The sequence below is a fragment of the Urocampus carinirostris genome, chromosome 16 (genome assembly GCF_059441175.1).
Source record: "Urocampus carinirostris isolate Australia breed hairy pipefish chromosome 16, RoL_Ucar_1.0, whole genome shotgun sequence".
Lineage (NCBI taxonomy): Eukaryota > Metazoa > Chordata > Actinopteri > Syngnathiformes > Syngnathidae > Urocampus > Urocampus carinirostris.
In genome coordinates this window covers 31,269,426-31,292,477 of record NC_142364.1, presented here as the reverse complement: position 1 = coordinate 31,292,477, position 23,052 = coordinate 31,269,426, and the positions used below count along the sequence as shown (strand labels likewise).

At 37.2% G+C, this 23,052-nt stretch overlaps 1 pseudogene; it reads left to right on the top strand.

Annotated features, from left to right (window-relative positions):
• Positions 1-931: 931 nt before the first annotated feature.
• On the top strand, positions 932-1,021 carry LOC148351065 (U2 spliceosomal RNA; annotated as a pseudogene).
• Positions 1,022-23,052: the final 22,031 nt, after the last annotated feature.

Genomic DNA, 23,052 nt, shown 5'->3' with positions numbered 1-23,052 from the left:
CTCACCCGGTCAGAACGACGACGAAGTCCATTACATTCCATCCGTTGCGGAGATAGGAGCCTTTATGGAATGCGAAGCCCAAGGCGATGATCTTAATGGCTGCCTCGAAACAGAATATTCCAATAAAGTAGGGCTCTGTGTCGTCCTATGAAGGGGAAAAAAAATCAGAGAAGGGAGTGAGAGACCATGAAAGTGACAGAGGGTGGACATTTTTTTAATAATGAAAATATAAGAGAGCAGTTAATGAAGCGTAAAGTAAAAGAAAGAAGGGGTAAGTAACATGGAGAAAGAGAGATGGCCCATTTCACCTCTTGCACCGTGCACAAGTGCAAGGAGGAGAGCCTCGTTCTTTAACGGGGAATTAAAACACTCCCGCAGATGGGGGTTATTAATCAGAGAGAGTCCAGAATAGAATAGAATAGAATAGAATAGAATAGAATAGAATAGAATAGAATAGAATAGTCTTTATTATCATTGGTAACAATGATATGAACATTGTTTGCAATGATATTAGACAAGGCACTCCAGGATAAACAAGTAATAAAGACTTTCAAGAGAAAAATAAGATAAAAGACTGTCATATCAAATTGGCAAAACATCTTCATAACATAGTGCTTAGAGAATGGCCCAAGTTGTAAAAATAGATAAATGAAAAAATAGTGCATCATAACAATTGTCCGATGAACATTAGCATCAACAAAAATTTCCAAAGTCGCAAGATATATAATGTCACTGTTTTGCACCCTTGTTAAGGGTGGTGATGGCACTGTAGAAGAAACTGTCTATGAGCCCTTTTTCTCCTTGTTTTAAGGGACCTGTAGCGTGCATCTTGTTGCAATTCATGCCGAATAAGAAGTTCTAGAAGTGTCGGCATGAATCAGTCAGGTTCTGTGAAATTCGGCTGTGATTTTAGGACTTGTGTGCCTCAATGAAAGATTTTTGCAATCCGGAGATGGAATAAGAGCTTGCTCTGTCCACTCCACACATCGACCCGGTATTGCAGTACCTCCGGAAACGGTGCAATCGCAATGATCGCAGCAAGGCTTTAAGGCTAGGACCTTAGCTTGGCCTTTTGGCTGAGTGTAAGAGTCCCAGCTCCTAGGCTTTGTAGCGTATTATGAACTGACCGACAACGGATAATGAATAATGAATAAAGAAGATAGAAAAATAACCCTTAAAAAATCCCAGCCCCCCTCATGTTGTAAAATAATTTATCGAAAGAGACAGTGTTTTATATTTTCCCAATAGATGTCACTGTATTGTGTCATGCAACTGAAAATTAGTGCGTAAAAGAACAAGGAAGATTCCAAACCATGGAGGCTCAAAGTAACCAAACTGCACCATTTATCTTCAGATTTTTTGCCCTGTCTCTCGCAAGGTATTTTGTTTTTCAGGTACCCATAGAAGCAAGATGGTGGACATTTATGTCAGTTCTTCTAGGTGAGCCTATTTATTATGTTATTAAATAATTTCTCGACCTATGAGTATTTAAAAACATCCACATTTGTATGACAGTTCATGTATTTTTCTTATTATTGCAATCATGATTTGATTTGTTTATAAAAAATAAGACTTTTTTTACCACAACGAACGGCTAAAAAATACACACTTTCCTTGTAACCATAAAAACGGGGTAGACATTAGAAAATGACAGTTGCACGTCTCAAGTATCAACCAATAACAGATGACATTAAAAAAATAGACGTAGTCTTTACCTCAGCCTTTGATAAACACGTCTTTTCGATCCTTAAGTAGTGAAATGACTGTTCCAAGATATTTTGAGGGTTTTTTTTCATCGTACAAACAAAAAGAATTATTATAGTAAGTAAAATCTAGAAAAGTATGTAAAACAAATGCAAATTGTTTCAATCGAAGAGCATTTTAAATGGTAATATCATCAAAGGTAGGTAAAAGAAGTTTACTGTACAACAAAAAAAAACTTGGTCGTGCTAGAGATTCTACACAATAGGAAAGTTCATATGTAAAGGGCAGGGTTGGGTAGGGTTACTTTAACTTGATTACTTTCAATTACTTTTGGATTACTCCAATACCAAATACAGTGGGACTTCGCTACTTTGCGGTTCCACGTTTGCGGGTTCAGAGCTTCGCGGGTCTAAAAAAAAATAATAATAAAAAAAATATTTAAAAAAAAATATTAGCATATTTGGTATTGGAGTAATCCAAAAGTAATTGAAAGTAATCAAGTTAAGGTAACCCTACCCAACCCTGGTAAGGGTAATAAATAAGATTAGTTTGATTAACATAAATAGACACTGTATAGTATTCGACCACTAGATGTCACTGTATTATGCAAAGATGAGTTTGTCCAAGCACAAGGAAGTATGGAAACTACGGAAACTTAAAGTGACCAAAACACATTTGTTTTCATCTAAATTCTTTTGCCCAGTATTTTACAAGCTTTGGAGTTTTGGGGATACCCGTAGCAGAAAGATGGCGGACAATTAGGTCAGCTCCCTCTAGGTGAGGCTCATGTTAGGTAAAAAATAAAGTTTTTGCTTTGTTTTACCATTACAGAATGCTAAAAATAACATGTCCCTTCAAAATACTTTTTATAAAGATAAATAACTTTAACATATTGTAAAATAATAGAGAGAAATGGGTTTAAAACTGGGATTGTCAGATAAAAATGTGGCCAAAGACAGGGAGTCAAATTGAGAAACACTTGGCTAAAAAGTGAAATGATAACAATAACAATAACAATAACACTATTGATAATGACTATAATAATAATGTTAATGATGATAATGATAATATGAGAATTAAACAAAAAACAATTAAATAAAGTGCAACAACTTGCTAAAGAGGGCGCAACAAAAAAGGCTAAACACCTGAATGGCATACGACTGCCTGTTCAAATCCATAATTAAGTCTATTAAATTCTCATACAAAAGCACTTAGGTACTTTTAAACAAATCCCTGAAGGTTACCCAAGTGCAAAGTATGGAGTGAAACAGCTGAGAGATCTAAAATGCAAATTGCTCAACAAAATGTATTCCATTTTAAGTGGCAGTTTATGCTGAAAAGTAAGTAGCTTGGAGGTGCTCTGCTGAATATTTTATTTCTCAAAGTATATATGTATTTTCCATTTCCATTGGAATGGAGAGGAAACCAAGGGGAAGGCCGCGATTGACGTGGATGGATGGTGTTATGAGTGCACTGCACGAAAGAGGTCTAAATCTAGTGGAAACTAGAGCTCTTGTTGGTAATAGGAATGAGTGGGGAGGTGTTGTAAAAGGATAGTGGGATGTTTGGACGTGTTTTAAGGGATGGGCAGGGCACCTGTGTGATGCGGCAGGGGTAAACCAGTGAAAGCTGTCGGGCCCTGTTGTTGAACAAAAGAGTGTATTGTGTCACCCTGACCCGAGCCGCTTTCTCGTGTCCTGTTTCATCTGGAGGGACGAAAGCATGATTAACTTAGGTGCCGAGGTGCCTAACTTGTTTGGGTGTTTGGGCATTTTGGTTGGCCATGGTCTAAAAATGTGGGGGGGTTTGCAATTTTTTTTCCTTTTTTAATTTTCTTTGTTATTGTATGTGTTTGTCTTGCTGTCAGTCACCCCTATTAGATAGATGGATAGAATATATGGATTTTGGCCATATTTTTGATTAAATGATTATATTTATTCAGTGTTAAACTCCCCTTTAATTTAACTTCAAAAATTTTCAATTTTCTTTCGCAAAACCACATATTTTTCACATTATATTATTGATAGTATCAATGCAATTAGTATGTGACATTACTGTGCTGAAGGTATGCAGGTGAAGAGTGAGGCACGCAATTCTCTTGCCTCATGGTCAAGGTAGATGGTGAGACAGAGGATTCTGATTATGTCTTTATTTATTTCTACTCTAACTTTAACCTTACCCTAACGAGATAAATATAACCCTAACGCTGAACCTGATCCAAACCCTGATCCTAAACTTTACCCCTAAACCTAACACTAACCTTTTTTCTTCCAAAGATTTTGATTTGGTTTCACACCTTAGCCCAAACAAGAGAATTTTTGATAGTGCTATAAAGCTCACAGAAAGTTATGCTGTTCATAGTAGCAGAGTACTTGCCCTCCATGTGAGGGTATGGATTCAATTTCCAGCAAATTGATTTCAAATAAGGTATGGTAAGTCAAATCAATTCATGTTTATTTGTATAGCCCTTAACACAAGGAGTCTCAAAGAGCTGCACAGTCCACAGATTATCACAAACCACAGATTGTTATTACACCATCCCCTGATCTAAAACCTACATGAGGGCAAGGAAAAACTCAAAAACCTCAACATGAGGAAATGATGAAACCTTGAGAAGGGACCGCACATGAGGTAATCCCCCTTCCAGGATAACTAGACTGCAACAGGCGTTACAATAACAAACAATACACAGATATCGTCAACAGGAAATATAGGTCATTCATATTATAGAATATAAGTGTGTTTTAAGCCTGCATTTAAACAGTTCCACTGGTAGACGTTCATTGAACCTTACCTATTTAAATTTCTTACATTGATGATTTTTTAGGGGTCAAGATCGCAATGTCAGATTGTCATCCGTTATTGACCAGTGTTTTGATCAGAAATTAATTCCATCACTGCGTAGTACAAAATATTCTTTGCCAAAATGGAAAATTCATTTAGACAATAAATTTCTTAGGTTTTTCGGTAGCTTCAGTTACTAGACTAGATGCAACCTTTGAAAGTACTACAATAAAATGTGTTGTTTTTTTTCTCCAATGTCTCTGTAATTTGTATTTGTTATTTTTTTCAAATCACATTTTCATTATATTTATAAAAGTATTCGTACAAAAAAAAACACCTTTTTAAATGCATTCCATTTAATGCTTAGAAAAATGCTTTAGTTAAAAAGCCAATTTCATTAAATTGTCTATTTAGAAACATTTGTAAAATGAAATTGAACATGTTAATCAATGCATATCAGAAAATTTGGATTAGCCTCCATTATGTTTTGTCCTTGTTGATTCTCCTGGCCACGCCCCTCTGCCAATTGTTTTAACCCAGTGTAACTCAAAATGGTCTGCCCACCACTGATTTAGAACAATGTAGAGATTGTAGAAGTAAAAAGGTGCACCCAAATGAATGCCGAATTATAAGGTGCATTAATTACCACAAAATGATTAACTTGATTAAAAAATGTATGGGTTGATTAAAAGAACCAAGAAGATATATAGTGTTACCTCTACTTACAAATGTCTCTACATACAAAAGTTTCAGGTTACAAGGTACCTGAACGGGAAAATGTTGCCTCTCGTTACTAGGTCAAAAATACAGTACAGTATGCGCTGCCATTCGTCGCTCCGGAGTTCTACCTAGCGTATGCTTTAATCTCGGTATAAAGAACTGTCATTCACAGTGAGGGGAAAAAAAGCGAAACAAGGCAAGAGATAAGAGAAAGGTATGAAAACACACACCGCTGTGCAGCAGGAGTTCAGAGACAACAAGGAGGGAGATGCAGCCATCGTTCCATCAGCCCAAATTAAAGACATTTTGGCAAAAATTCTATGAAGTCTTGGAAATTGTGGAAAGGAAACACCCGGAAAAAGTGTTGACAAGTCTGGCTATCACTCATTATAATGTCTGCCTTGCGCATTTCCGATGGATGGTCAAAAGTTGGTAAAAGTAGACATTGTTGGATCAGTTTTTATGAAATGCGAGGCAAAAAGGTAAATTAATATTATATATTATAATATGTGTAGTGGCACATTTCAATATTACAAGACAAGTAAGGCATGCTAAAAGAAGACAGAATTCTGATGTAAATATTCAAAAACTACTGTTGTTGCAACACCGGCACTTTTACTGTTGTTGATGGTTGTTATGATAATGGACGATCAAGGGACCACAATTAAGGGCGAATGCACAGTAACTTTGGCATTTATCCACTAAGGTACCCTTCAGAATTGTGTCTGAAATCTTTTCAGGCGTCACTGCAGTGTTACGTTTTTAGAATTCATGCGTTGTGGAAAAGAACAACTCGCTGTTTACTGCGTTACCCTGCACATGTGTAAATTTTTACAACTGAGTTCCATTCTGTTTGATACTCAATGTCTTTTTGGCATATTCCTTCAAACGCAACAGGTGTCAATGTTGATTAAGACATAGCGTAATGCTCATCGTTATTTTAAAAAAAAAAATAGGTTAACAGCTAACAGTAGCGGTGCCGGGAATTCAACTCGCATCCAAAACATACAGTACTTTTCCCAGTAATACTATTCCGTTGTTAGTTCTCGTTTGGTTGAGAACCCATAATAATCTTGGTTGTTTTTATTGATAGACACCTGCAAAGGAGATTGCATAGGATGGTAGAGTTGTTTGTTATCTTGACTACTATTTCTTATTATATGAAACTTGTATGTTTATAAGTTATATGTTTGTTATTTTGACTATTTACATCATTGTCACTATCAGCCAATCCTGTTGCTGTTCTTTGATAACCAAACCCTTTAGGGCTGAAAAGAAAAAGAAAGCGTTCATGGAAGGCTCTAGGATTTGGAATTTGGCCTTTTAAGGGTTTCTTTGTAGAGTCCACTCCTGTTCTCCTTGAAAGTTCAAAAAACATTGATGGCTTCTGTTTTTATTTTGATCGTCGACTAAACTCAAAATGCATTTTAGGGTTTTTTTCAGTCAAAAATATTTACGTGCCAAAAATTGAAATATAGAAAAATAGGAAAAATGATATGCAAAAATATATAATCACCATATCAATTGTCTACTTAAGCCACAAATCAAATCAACTAAGTGAACTGGAAGATTTGTTAACTATGAATACATATAGTACTTCTTTTCCCCAGCTTTAATGTATATATGCATACAAAGGCCTTCAGGCACTTAATTGGGCTTAAACAGCATCAACTTCCACTTCGGTTTCCCTCATTTTATCACAGCACACTTCCACCTGACAGAAACTGTCCCATGCTCCCTGAATTTTGCAGCCCTCTTTGACACAAATAATGGCACTATGGTGAAGTGGCAAGACAGAGCCTTACAAAGAAACGTGACCTTTTCCATAGCGTCGTCGCCCAAGCTGAGCCATGAGTGATAATAGACATGTTGGACAAGAGTTACTGTATCATGAAGAAAGACACTTTAATATAGACACAAATCTGTTTCTGGACCGTTTGGACGTCATTTCTGAAGATGTCCTATTTCATCTTACTACAGGGGTTGTATTTTCATTGCAGTTTTTCAGCAAGAGTACAGTATTTTCCGTACCCAGAATTTGTGCGCTTTATATACAGTGGATAAGATAATGTGTACAGTAATTATATGTGTGAATTACTACACAAGGTTTTATGGTATACAACCAAAATTGTGCACTGCTTGATCAATCAAAAAACATCGCTGACTTAAATCGCAAAGTATGACCCTTGTAGTGCAAAAGATAATGCATGTAAAAGTCTTTGTTGTGGAGCGTGAGACCAGAAAGTATTGTTCGCTGTCAGTGAGCATCCAAAAAATGTCTTCAAAGTGGTGCACAATACACAGACTCTTTCCCTGTTTGGAGCAATTTGTATCTTATGACCTGACATTCAGTTATAAAGCCATTGATTTTACGGTTACTACAAACCATCAGACTCGTTAACCCTCTTCCATGTATAAAACATGATTCCCCGTGCTAATTAATTGGAGGCCTGTTTCATTACATCGGAGCACCAAGGTCCAAGGTAGGGCAATACCGGCTGATCCCTTCACCCAAACTGTGATTTTGTTGCTCTCATCATAACATCTTGAGTGCTGAAAACAAAGCTCAGCTGTGAGACCATTTAAGGCCAGAGCAGGTGGGTGAATGTGACAGGAATTCATTAAGTTAGTCACACAGAGTTGTTGCTCTCTGTCACACACTATTTTAAACTCTAAAGTGCAATCTCCAATAACACGGGCGACAGCCGTTTTTATTTGAGTAAGACTCGCATTTCTTTTAAGTGAAAAAAAAAACCTCAGTTTTTATATTTCCTTACTTGTGATCAGTCGAATAATATCAATGACCACAATCGCAAAACTTTGGATCAGGCATGGATTACGGTGGTAGGAACCCCAAATCCTAACCACTAGATTACCATTGAGATAGACTACACATTAAAAGGCATTAGATTGTATCTCATAATCACACTATTTTTATTCATGGTGCCAGAGACGAATGTAAGAGAATGGAGAAAACAGTTGTCCTTATAGGGGTTAATAAACTCAAAGAAGCATGAGAAGGGACACAAGTCCTTGGTGTACCTGAATAATACAAAATGTTCCTTTAAGTTTAAAAAAAAAACAATTTTTGACACTTGATCTCATTGTAAATCAATTTATTTTAACAGGGACCCCGAAGTGTTGGGATTATTATTGCCGTTGCAGAAATGTATTTGATATAAAATGCAAAAAAATAAACCTTTTTTTTTTGTATTGATACCTCTGACCCATCAGATGATGCAATAGGCCATTTAGTGATTACAACTCCAGACATTTGTACGTATACAAATACTTGATAGTTGTTATAGGTGAAACAATATTGTAATTCATCATTTTTTGTACTTAACAGGGACCAGAACCCACCACAAAATGCAAAAATCCACAAAGTACCCCCCCCCCTATTTTGAACATGTGATCTACCAGGCCCCACGCACAGCAGAAGTCACCTGGGGATAATGTATCGCAGCCGCACAGGTGCTGTTCATTATAGGTGGGCCACAATAGCATGCTTCAGTGGCCCAAAACGGAAACAAAATGCACTCTACCAGCCCTTGCTCTCAGCAACAGTCAAGTGCCATCTGCCAGTCCCTGCTTACAGCAATATGGAATTGGGGATAATGTATTGCGGACCTGGCAGCTGAGTGGTTAGAGAGGTCATGGGATCAAACCTTCCTGTGTGAAGTTTGCATGTTCTCCCCGTGCTTGTGTGGGTTTCTTCCGGGCACTCCGGGTTCCTCCCACATTCCAAAAACATGCACTAGAATAAGTGGTGCAGATAATGGATGGATGGATTGCGGACCCGCAAGGTCGAAATGAAATTATCTGCATTTATATAGCGCTTTTCAAGTCAATGACTTCCCAAAGCGCTTTACAATGTGCTCCACATTTCCCAATAGCGGCCTTGTATTGCAGCCATGTAAGACGCTAACCTGCTTATTGGGGGTATTAGGGGTTCAGTGTCTTACCCAAGGACACTTCGACATGTAACACGGACGAGCCGGGTTTTAAACTGGGATCCCTTGATCCCAAGACGAGCGGTCTACCTCCTGAGCTACTGCCGCCCAAGCGCGAAGTAGTGAGAGCTTACAGGACATTTATTTAACCACACTGCCCAATACATTGATAATTGCTTGTTTACATGAGTGTTTTTTACGTTCCTGATCAACGTATAACAGTATATTTAACAAAGAAATCTTCCTACTTAATGTGATTATTACCTTTATAGTTTGAATTTAAGTTTGAAGGTTACATTTTCTCACAATAATTTTACTTCACTTTGACTACGATTTATTTATTTTTTTGAGATTTGGTGTATATACCAAATTATTTTAGGCAGAAGAAATTCTGTTATGATTAGTTATCTTTTCTACACTGCGATGTAAAATAACAAATGTCATGTGAAGTTGGTTTTTACATTGTTTTTTTGTATATAGATGACATATGAGTGTATCAAACGTGAACTAACTTGTTATAAATGTAAATGGTCTGCATTTATATGGCACTTTTCAAGTCACTGAAGACCTCCCAAAGCGCTTTACAATGTGCTTCACACTTACCCATTCACAAACACACACTCACACACCGATAGCAGTGTCACCCATGCAAGGCAACTACATGAGTATCAGGATTATGTTGCCAAATTATTGAAAGTGCTTGTTGTTTTGCACTTTATCTGCATGTTCCTTAAATTTCACAATCCATTGGCTTTAAAATGTGGACTGTATTGTAACATGGTATACTTCTGATATAAAAGGTGTATTTTTATTTACATTCTTGCAATTGTTACTGTATTGAACTATTTCATCGAAATTACCTTCATTTTATGGAATCAAATATTTTTCATAAAGTTAAGATTATAAAGTGAGGTTAAATTTTGTTGCGTATTGTAACGATGCAGAAAGGGAATTGATACAGTTACGTACTGTGAGGTTCAAGTCTGATGAGGCACAGTCAGATTTATAAATAAATAACCCTAAATCTTACTCACCATTTGATTGGCAGGGAAAGAAAGCAATGTAGAAACTAAATAGTAGAAAAAAGCATGTCATTGTCTTACCTTAATCTATAAATGATATGTATGCACTGCTCGTTTATATAAAAGAATCAATAGCATCAAGTATGAAAAAAAGAGCTTGGAGGTAGAACGCCCGCCCCGAGACTGGGAGGTTGCTGGTTTGAGCCTCGGGTCATACCAAAGACTTCCAACATTGGCACCCATTGCCTCCTTCTGCATTAGGGGTTGGAATTGGGGTGTTTGATCACCTAATGACTCCCAACTCATCCGTTGGGTTGAGCGAGGGGGCTGGGAATCCCCTCCTCTGTATCAATCACCCAGAAGAGTCAACTAATTCCATTATATAGTACAGTGTGTCTTGTATTTGAAAAATACATTTGTTGGCGCTACCAGCCTGTACTTGTCCAAGACACACCACAGGAAATGGTGCCCTATGAGCCTAGTTGTTAAAGGATGCAACCAACCTCCCCACCCCCCATCACAAAAGACTATTTTTTGGGGCGGTGCGCCTCATAGTGCAGAAAATCTGGTAATTATGCTGTACAAGTGACAAAGTGTATGTGATGCAAGGTGAAAATCAAAGAGTGCCCTCCAGAAAAGGACTGCATTCAATGAAAATATGAATTACTCAGTAGTAAAAAGAAGCTGCTGCAATTCTAAAAGAAGAAAGTGGACACTTACCAGGCGCTCCGACATGGGTGTTTTGTCGCTGGCAGGTAAATGTTGCTCCAGGGCCAAGACGATGCAGTTGGCGATGATCGTAGCCAAGATCATGTATTCAAATGGAGTGGGGGTGAATTAAGGAGCTCTTCAAAGTCATTTAATTAAACATCAATCATTATAAATGACATCTAATGGAATTTAAAGTACATATTTCGGACAAAAGTCTACTCATCAATCAGTCTGGATCAGTGGTGCTCACACTTTTTCAGCATGCGATCTACTTTTACAAAGATCGAGTCAAAATGGTCTACCCACCACAAAAAATACAAAACTTTTAATTTCAGTAATACCTCACTGTATTTCGGTTTACTTTTCGTGGTTTCGCCACATTGCAGATTTCCGTCCTGGGTTGCGTTCTGCATTCTGAATGGCTAGACAGTCACTCCTTCCCTTTTCTGCCTGTGTCTGATTTAGCGTCAATAACATTGCAGTTTAAGTTGTACGTATCCATAAAACAGCTTGACGAACCCAATTACGTATGTGGAAAACCTTTTTTGATTTCCAGATTATCCAAAAGCCCCCATGTCCACAAAACGCTCTGACAAAAGCAGCAGATGGCAGAGGAAAATGCTTTCTATCACCAATAAAGTTGGACTTGTTGACGCATTAAGGGAAGGTTTTGTTTACATTTTTGTCTTCCAATAATGTCCACATGATGGTGACAAAAAAATAATTTAAAGTAAAAAAGTGGAGTGTGCTGAAATCATTTTCAACCCTGTGTGGAATTCACAGTGCAATATAGCAGCAAGATCATTTTTTAAATTATAATTTAAGAGTACAAAAGTTACAGTACTTGTAATGAAAAATCAACTTTTACAAAGTAAAGTACTTTTATTTGTTAAATACATGCTAGAGCCCCTTAATTTGGGGGGGTTTCAATGTATAATAGAGTATTTAATAAATGAATGAATGAATGAATGAATGAATGAATAAAGGCTTTTACTTCACAGATTTTGACTGCCATGGGTCCTTTTCAAAATGCAACCTCCACCTACAATGGATTACTGAGTTTACAAATATATAAGATTTTTTTTCTGTACATTACATTATGTAATTACTAAAAAACAGGCTGGCATTGACAAAAATATACAGTGGGCAATTGAATGTTGACCATATTTCTCAATGTACGCTTAAATGAATGAATCAAAACCAAGTAAAATCATTGGTTAGTTTATTCTGCTTGTTTTTGTTTCTAAAAATTGACGCCTGCAAAATAGATACCTCATACTATTGCACACTGTTTGTTGTTAATTTTACTATTACGCACTGTTTACATTATTGTCACTATCAGCTAATAAAGTTGCTTTTCTTTTATTTCCACATGCTTTAGGGTAGATCTTTTTGGGCAAAATTTTGAATTTGGCATTTTGAGTGTTTTCTGTACAGGACTCTCCAATACTTCCTGAAAGTTCAAAATTCATTGATGTCCTCTCTCTTTATTTTGCATGTCGAATTATATTACATATCAACATTGTGACTCAATTTAAGTCAGTCTTTTTACATTTCCAATAACTTTTCCTAGTTGTGTTATTTAAAAAAAATCATAAAGACATTGTACTAGAGTTCGATGAATTGAAAAAAGTTAAGCACCCCAGTTTTCAGTTTTTGCTAAAACATACATTTGACCTTATGACTATTATGAACTGTTTACATAATTGTCATTAACGACCAACCATGTTGCTGTTCTTTGATTACCACACCCTTAAGAGTGGATCTGCTTTTGTAACCTAGGAGATAACAATAAAAAGAAAGCTCAGGGGAGGGCCATTAGAACAGGTTGGAATTCATTATCTGAAGTTTGAGCTCTCTGCTATTCTCCTTGTAGGTTCACAGTATATTGATGTCTTCTCTCCTTGTTTTGTCTCCTAAACTATAAACATATCCCTTTTGTTTCCATTCTTTTCACAATGCACTAATGTAGGCGATTGTACGGCTTTGCCAATGAATCATCAAGGAAAGCCAATGTTCATGTTGTAGAATGACTAATGCCGTTGCATTTTGATTTGAGTCCATTAAAGCAGAAAGCGTCAATAACGCTCGGGTTGAAGGCTTTCTGGAAAGGAAAGAAAGCATCCTTCCTATACATGCGCTCATGATCTTTCCAGATGGTTGACCATTTCTAACTATTTTCAATAGCCGCCTCATTCTGCAATCCATTTTCACTAGGTCATCGCCCTCGGGAATCATGTCCTATTGAGGGGTTATGAAATGCAAAGAAATAATAAGTTACGACCCACTACCGCAAGTGGAGTGATACTGAACAAAGAAAAGTCATCTAAAAAGTAAAAAAATCAATAGATCATTATTTACCATACTTCTCATTTTAGCAACAGTTGGGGGTGTCCTTAAAAAGTTGAAAGTTAAATATTTTCTCCATTAATTATATGGTTACAATATCAAACTGAGTTCAAAGAGCGGAAAACACTGGGTAGAAGGAATTATATGTTTCTGCAGTATTTTTCAAGTATTTCTATCGTACTATTATGCAGTATTGCTGTAATATCATTTCTGCAGTAGTATTTTTTTTATCATATTAGTAATGTACTAGTATTGTGTGGCATTTCTGATGTATTTCTTTTTTATCGTAACAATTAAAGCAAAATAATATAGTATGTACAGTTTTTAAGCGCTTGATTTGATATTTAATGTTTTAATATTTCTGTAAAAATGTTGTGGTAGTACTGCTATTGTATTTTTGTACTTCAGAAAAGTAATATTTCTGCAATATTTCTGTAGTATTAATGCTGTTGTATTTTTGTAGTAATTATGTAGTAGGATTTTTAGAGTATTTCCATAACAGTATTAAGGACTGTTTCTGAAGTAGTATTACTGTTATAGTTCGGGGATTTGTAGTAGTACTGTAAATGTACTTCTGTACTTACTATAGTCTTACTTTTGTAAATTTTCTGTAGTAGTTTTCTGTCACATTTCTGTAGCAGTATTTCTGTTGTAGTATTCCTGTATTATATTATTATTGCAGTAATATTTTGTAGTATTTCCTTAGTTTGTATTTAGTGTGAAGTTTTGTAGTATTTATGTCGTAGTATTTTGGTAGTAGACACACGATGGGACTATGGGCACAAAACTGGCACCAAAAACCTACATTGTTTTATTAGTAGTGTTTTATTTACTATTATATATTGTTATGATACTTTCGTTGCCATTTTCGTTCGGCGGGCCAGATAAAAGGTCTGCCAGGACACATGTGGCTCGCAGGCCATAGTTTTCCCATTGTACTCAAAGGGACAGTGTGTAGAATAATAGAGGTAAAAAATGACATTCATTTTAAAAAAAGGAATATTGATTTAAATTATGGGCAAAAATACATTAACTCTAATATACTGTAAATGTGAGTTGGTTATAACGATCTTAGCAATGTTGAATATGCCAAGTCAACAAAAATGCTATAAAACCATTCAAATTAAACATCTAATTTTAAAAAAAGGAAATCAAGAAAAAAATCCACCTCGTTTTTCGAGTTGCCACTAACTAATGAGAGTGAATGGCCACGTTTCAGGCTGCGTGGGCGATTTCAGCACCATGGAGAGGGCTCGCATTAAATCGTGTGTGTGCTTTTTTCCTGCATGTCTACGTCACGGGGGGGGTGTTTTACGATCGTTTTGTTTCATTATTTGGAAGAATTAACACAAGCGGAACACATTTTTCAACAGGAAGGTGTCGGAGTTCGTGCATGCGAGGGTGCGTAGTTCTATTCTGGCACATTTTACTAAGCTCGGAGCAAGAGGTGAAGCCAGTGTTGCGTTGACAGGAATCACGGTATAGACCAACTACGGCCCGTGGGACATATGCAGGCTTTATAATCCCCCCGCCGAACCAAAATGGTCAAAATATAATGACAATGTAAATAAATGCAAGGGGGGATTGCCAGCTTTGTCTCTGTTGCCACGCTGTGTGTCTACTAGCAAAATACTACAACAGAAATAGTACATAATACTACTGAAATACTACAAAATTACTAAATACCTAGATATAAAATGTTGTGCCTAAAACAGTTTGCTTTTCATTCTGAAAATAAAAAGATAATACTCAAATACCACAAACTTACTACGACAGTAATAGTATGATACAGATACTGTATACTATTTCAGAAATATTACAACAGAAGTATTACATAAATGCTACTACAGACATATTACAAAACTACTGCTACAAAAATACTATAAAAACACTACAAAAGTATTGCAAACATATTGATTAAAAAAAACTAAAAAAAAAAAATATACAGCTTTGGAAGAACTACAAAAATTCTACAGAAATACAACTAATTCTGAGCGTTTCAAAACCAATTTGAAGTTACTAATCTTATTAAAAACAAATATGAAAAGAAATATATCATGTAAATGCATACATGTTAACCTTTTGACATTAAAAAACGTTAGACTTTATCGCGCAGTCTATTCTTACGAGCAAAACACAATGCATCTCCAGAATATTAAGAAAATAAATAAACAACATGAGTTTCTTGAAAATTGGAAGTGGCATACTTTTAACGAAACTGAAATCCAGAGTGATAGTTGGAGCGGTTATTTCACGCACAAATGCTTCATCACGCTTAAAAATAAAGTAGCCTAGACTAAAATTCTAGCATCAGGTCAAGATTACTTTTTTGTTCTTTAAATTCTAAAAAGCGGTACATTTTTGTCTTAAACCGGTAGTCCAACCAAAAGTGGTGCTGTTTGAAGCTATGCATGTAGATGTCTGAACGTATATTTTTCCCAAAATGTCAACAATTGGATAGATCTCCAGAACCAGCCCCTTGGCCACTTGTTTTCAACCCAATGTGCCCCGCCCCTCCAAAAGTTTGCCCACCCCTGGTATAAAATGAAGGTCAGCAAAAGTTGGATCTAGAGCTGCATGCAGCTTTTTGGCGCTCCCTAGTAGATCACTGGCGCGTTTTCAAAAATGTTTGATAATGGAAAATAAGATGGTGCCTGTGAGAGGAAAACGAAAATTAGATGGTTCTCTGTGGGAGGAAAACGTGACACAAACATTATTAACATTTTTCAATCAATATAGTATATTTTGCCTTCCTTTTAAAGCTTATATAAAGCTTTTATTTTTTTTGCAGCTCTAACCTGTTGTTGGGGGGGGGGGTTTGAGTCAAATATGGCTCTTTAAATATTTTGCGTTGCCAATCCCTGGACTATAGTAGACACACGCGGACTTTTATTTGTATTTTGTGGGCAGGTTTCAAAGGATATGGCCATTCTGTGATGCGTTTGGCGTACTTCCTGATCAGGTTGTCCTCCCGGAAGATGAAGAGGGAGCGGTTAACAGTCAAACAATTCTGCTTGACTGGGTTAGGATTGTAAATGGCCATTGTCCTGGCTCGCTGGGCCATCGATTGCTTGTACATCCTCTGGCCGCCGGGAGCGCCTCCGCCGCGGGCTCCCCCTCTACCCGCTCCCGGCGCTCCTCTCGGTCCCGTGCCTCCTCCTCCACCACCTCCATAGCGGCTGGGGAGATCTTCAGTAAAACGAGCCATTCTGGACGTGCACAAATCCAATAGGGACAATCCGAAGTGGTTGGAGTGGGAAAGGAGGAGAGACGCATCACAACAACATCAACAAAAAACGCACTAGCTCCACAAACAGCAGTTTGTTTTGCTTTTTAGCTCTTCGGGAGCACTGCAACGTGTTTCGTGTTTGATTCTTTCCGCTGATTCATCCTCTGAAAATGTAAAAAAATACGCCACGGAAAAAGGAAGGAGAAAAAAATGACTCCAAGTGCAAGGATGGGATCACTTCATTGAATCTGTTGCCTCCACGCAGGAGAAAAATCACGTCCATGCGTCATGTCAGCTTGCAGGAAACACCAGTTGAAATTTCTTTTTTTTTCGTTCTTTACAAAAAGGGTTGGGTCAGTCCTTGTCCTGGCTAAAACAACAGTGACACTAGCGAATGAGACGCGGCGTGGTCCTGTGGCTTGTTTGATCACTCCCTGCGTGGGGGAGAAGGGAGGGAGGAAGGGAAACTCGCCGGTTCTCTTCCTTATTCCTCCCCCTGAGTCTAATAAGGAAGAGCTCACGCAATCGAGGCGAGCCTATCAGAGAGCGGAGCGCTCAGTGCGCCTTTCCTTACCGCAGGGGTCTCAAACTCAATTTACCTGGGGGCCACTGGAGCTTGGGTCTGGGTGGGGTTGTACCAAATCAGTTTTACAAAAAAATTGGATAACAACGTACAAGTCAGTCAACGTCAGACAAATGCTCCCCTTAATAATGATTGCAATCCCCTTATTAAGCAATAATAAGCCCAACAAACACAACGCAGCACCTATTCACTCACACTAGGTAAACAGGTCTCCAATGTGGTGCCCACGGGTGTTCCTCTAGGACAGGGATGTCAAACCCAGTTTGGTTCTAGAGCCAGATCCAGATTCTCTGTTCTGAGACAGACCGGCTCAGTAAAAGAATGTCAACTCCACATTTTTTAAACTCTGCTTTTACATTTTATGCTTTATCATTTAGCCTACATTAGTAATCTACCTCATTGTTTCTTAACTGGTGGGTGGCAACCCAAAGGTGGGTCATGGACCTGTTTTCAGTGGGTCGTTGGCATTTTCCATGGCAAGAATATTACTAAGAAAAAGAATTATGAGATTTCCTACGCTGCAATCTGTCATCTAACTCATCAAGTGTATCATTACAAAACCGAGGGAGCTATTGTGTCCGTCATCATAATATAATAACATATATCGCTTCAGGATATGATATTCATAACAATATTTTGGGTATGTTGTCAATTTATAAAATAAAGCTAAATGTCCGTCAATTGGTTTTGTTCTGCCATGATTACCGATGAGAGTCACCTGTGCCCGCTCCTTTGGCGCCAACTGCCTCGGACTCTGATTGCCTCCCTGTCCCTATGTAAACCCACTCCTATCTGGCCCTTTTTGTCAGTCCGTCTGCGATTCTCAGTTAACACTAGGTAAGCCTTTTTTTCGACCCTGACTCCCACCTGTTATCTGCTCCCGTCTTTCCCCCGGCTTCGACCCGTTTTTTATCCTGACCACGTCTACTCTCACATCCCGGCTTTTGAACTCCTTTTGTCCCAGACCACGTCTACTCTCTTTTCCTGGCTTACGGCTTGCTTACGACCCGACCACATTTTTGCTCGCTCTCCTGTATCGGCTACTGACCTGTTTTTCCGTTCCCGGCACTGCCATCGCTCGCCACGAAAGATCCACTTCTGTGTTCAGAGCGACCTGCTTCCAGAAATCACCGGATCGTGGGCGCAACCCTTTCTCTTTCTTTCAATAAAACTTGTGAGAAATGCAACGCAAGTAGGTTCCGTCTCCATTCTGGTCTTGACAGTTCCAAAGTTCAAGGATATCCAAACTACCACTAAACATTCTACAGCTGCATGCGGCATCAACTAAAAATGATTTTTACTTCTAAAAAAATGTGCTTCATATACTAGAGAAGTGTTTTTATACTGGTGGGACCTGATCTAATTTTGGATTGCAGATCTGTTTTCTCTGGGTTGCGGGTCTTTTGCATGGCAAAATAACTCTAAGGGAAAAAAAACTAAGTCAACTTCACTCCTTAGGAATAGATGGCAACAATGCCCTGCAAATGAGAGATGTCACACGCCATTTTGCACCAAAAAAAGTAATGTATGTTTACGCATGTTGACGATGACCAAACGCAGATACAGCGAATAATATGAGAAAATAATTGTATTATCTTGAACACAGGCTACTGAAGAAAGCGATTTAGACTTTATTAAGAATGCAGCTAATTGAGTATGAAAGGTAAAATTATTACTTAAAGTGATTTTTGTTTTGCTGGTCAATTTGTCTTAAAAATGTATTCTTTTATGTATGGTTTAAACAACACAATCGTTTTATACAATACATTTGAGAAGTTGAAATGTTTTCTTTATTTGGGTCATGGCTTGTAATTGTTTTTTTTCTCGTTTTGCCCATTTCGGCTCTAATCCAGATGGTCTCGTCGATGGTAGCAGACGACAACTTCATCGTACATTACATATATTGTCGCAGTACACTAGGAAATGTTATCCACAATCGAGCATTTATTTTTCACGCGCATTGTTCACACAAATCATTTGTTTTTGTTCTATCGAGTCTGTCTTTATGTGAACAGGTGCCGCATTGTGTTTGTAAGGTTTATTATGGCTTAGCAAGGGCAATTGCAATTGGCTGAGTTTGAGTAAATGTTGTACACCTGAACCAACTCATTATACAATTCAAACTCAACACTGCCTTCTAAGGGCCCGCAGTCCATATGTTTGACATGACCTACTCATGACCTGAGTTGCCCGCAAACCAGTTCTGAAAATAGCTCACTACTGATGGGTCATTACGATTTTCCAGGAAATTGGATTCCAAACCGGGATGTTTTTTAATGGTTGACTCAGCCTACTTTATCTCTACTTCTAATAAATACAACTTACGTTCAACAAAAATCTAAAAGCCACAAGTGATGCCATGAATATTGCATGCCTGTCAACCTGTACGGTTTTGCCGTACAAAGTAAGTTTTTTTTATGCATTTTAAGATGAGTACGACGTACAAAGAAATCTGTACGGTAAAACACAAATTTGTCAATCAAATGCGTCTGCCACCTGGGGATTTCCCATCATGCATCATTCCGAAAAAATATGGTGTACGATTATTTTGTATTTTGTACAGGAAAATACGACAGTTTGTACGGGCATGGAGCCGTGGAGGTTGACAGGTATGATATTGCCAGATGTGATACTCAAAATTTGGGAACAAAATTCTAGTATCAGTATTGTCACACGCGGCTGCTTGTCAATGCCAAGGTCTTGCTCATCACTGAGTGGGATGACGCTTTAACCCAAAAAAAACAACAGCGACCAGATGATGAAGGTGCTGTATCTGAGTCAGATCAGGAGGCCTCTTCTGTTACTGGTAACCATGGAAACAATGCTATCTCTATCATGTTGGGGAGAAAATCCCTACCCAAAACAACAGCCTAAGGAGGGATGGCTGCTGCCATACTGTACTTGCCCAAGATACACCACAGAAAGTGGTGCCATACGACACAGGTGGTTAAGGGATCCGTGAGCCATGAATAACAATGAATAAACATAGTACCAACATAGAAATAACATAATAAGTTGGAATTTTTTTAGAAAAGCATATCAAATTGGTAGCTTCGTTCTAATCAAAGAAAAAAAAGCTTGTTGAAGTAGAATAAAAACAAGGAAATATGTGTAAAAAAGTTTATTTTATTTACCAAATAAACTAAACAGTTATTTCAGGATCTTTCATTGTTCTTACCCCATTTGCAGTAAATGGGCCGACCAGCCAACTAAGGGCTTGTGCCTCGCCCTGCTTTAAGCTTGATCTCTGATTTTTTTGTTTTTCTGAGTAACCTAATAATATTTATGCATGATCTTTATATTTGGCATTGAATGTGTTAACTGCTTTATTTTAGCAGTTGAGTGAATGCAGTTTTACACCTGAACCTTCTTACCACTCTATACAAACTCAAGTGGGAGCTATGGAAAAATAAAATGTTTGTCTTATTGTCATACTTGTTTGAAATGAATAGATAATAAATACAAAATAAAAGTTTAAGCAGTGCATGGCAATAAGATTAGACTACATCCGTTCAAACAACTAAGCTGGGCCAATTAACGCTAGAAGTATATATTTACTACTCTCTGGCGGCCAGAGAGAGCATTTGGTTTGTATTTATTTAGAAAATCATAACTTTTGAAACGACCAAGAGTATGGCCTGTTGAAATCATACCATATGTATGTTTTTACAGACCTAGTATAAGTTGACAGGTATCTGAATGGAAAGTTCGATACTCAAAATCACATCCTTTACTATTTGTGAAAACTGTTTTAGAAACCTAGAACATGTGTTGGTGAATCAAAATAGCAGTGGTGTGGTTAAACATGAGGCTTTTTTTTCTTTTTTTTAACCCAATCTAATGAACTAAGGAAACATAAAACTCAATACTGGACAAGAACACTGTACTCTGGTTTAACGTGAATGAAATGCAGCCTAACAAAAAGTCATTATACACCATTAAAAACAGGCCTGTTTATAGAACTTTAATTGCCACTGGGAATTATTTCAATGGCTACCGGAGATGATGCTGATCCTCTTACAATTAGATTTTTAGGATTAATTAAGATATAAATCATATTTGCAAACACCGGTGTAATATTTTATGAGTAGCTTCCATTGCTGTTTAAATAGAAAATAGACATTTGTTTACTATGCTTGTGTATAGTAATGCTAATTGTGATTCACCCTGGTCATCCTGGAAGGGGGATTACCACTTGTGAGGTCCTTTCTCAAGGTTTCTCTTTTTCCTCACGCTGAGGTTTTGAGTTGTTCCTTGCCAGCATGTTGGTTTAAGATCAGGTAATTGTGTAATTGTAATCCTGTGCAGTCCTTTGAGACATTTTTGTGATTAAGGGCTATATAAATAAATGTGACTTGACTATGTGACACATAATAAATATTTAAAACTACACACAGTTACATTTGCTTTGCCTCCTTTCCCTAAATTAGATGTGGGAGATACTGGGAGTTTTTGTATCGTTCCGATCCAAGAATTTACAGAGAGGTTTCTATCAATAATGATCCGTATACTGATACTTTTTGCTTGCAAATGTGATGATCATTGAATAATGGAAACACTGCCCCTTGAGTTTGTTAATAATTAAAAAACACTGCACATAGATTTTAGAAACTAAAATGTTTTTCTTTTTATTATCAAAAAACTACGATACAAATTTTACTTGTGTAAGTGTTATTTTTTAATCGATTGCAACAGTTTAAGAGGAAAAGTTGAGTCAAAGCAGAGAAATTGAAATGTGAAGAAATACAAATACTGGATATTAATGTCAACAAGAGAACTAAAAAAACCTTCCATTGCACAGTAGTTTAAAAATGAAGTAAAAGTGAAAATAGTGTAAACGATATAATACTTCTACTACATCAACTATTTCAGAACAAAAGTTCTATTTTTCTCTTCATAACAGTTTTCATCCTCAAGATAGTTAATTACAGAACATATAAGGTTTGGATCAAGCCAATTAATACAAAAGACATATGTTCATAATTCTTTGTTGCTATGAAGTTTGATTACCTGCCAAGTCGACCAGTGCTGGTCTCCACCTTATGGTTAACGATGTGACACAAACTATCGATGGTCTCCATTCTGCATGCTCCGTCCGAGTGTATAGCTGGGTCATGTTTGGTAGTATGGGTCTCATGTTGTTTGCACGAAGGCTCCTCCGGCCCCGGAGCGTCCCAATGTGGACCCCCAGGAGGCTCCTTTGCCCTTTGTTGGGGTGGACACTGCTTGCCACGTGCCAAAGCCCAGGTGTCCTTGTACTCAGCCCCGAGAGTGAGCATCTGCCATGAGCTAAATGTAGCTGAACGCAGAGCTGATGAGCATAACAATCCCTGATTAGACATTTTTGTGTAAAGGCGGAAAGTAACAAATACCTAACATAGTTTTTTTACTGGACATACAGTAAAAATAATACTGGTTCTGTCAGAGTTAAAGCTGTAAAGTTTTAGTCTTCGAGTTAAAAGGACAATGTATTTTTTAGTATCTCTTAGTGGTCAAAAAATGCTTTGTTTCTTTGAAAAAAATATAGATTTAAATAACAAGCAAAAAAGTCATGAACTATCATATAAACATGCATTTAAAAAAAATATTTGTCGGTCAAAATATTTGTATTTGTAACACCAGGCTCACGTAGGTGCCCCAAATAACGAAAACCCTTGTGAAAGGCTGAACAAAAAATAAAGGTAAAATGGTGCTTTTTGGTTACTTTTTGTCTCCATAGTTTGTATTCTTTCTTGTGCTTTTCAACAAGTACTATTTACCTTGAAAAATATTTAAACTGAAATGTACAAAAAATATTTTGGAGGCCACCAAAATCTTATTGACAAGTATTGTGAATATTTCATTAGAACCATTATTATTGATTGAGGTACAAGTACACTTCAGGGTGCTAAAACTACCAGTATTTTACTTAAAGTTAGCTACTTTTAAACAAAATCTACCTTTTAAAACATTAGAAAAAAAACAAAGATTCTACAATCCTTCCACTGTAATAAAGGT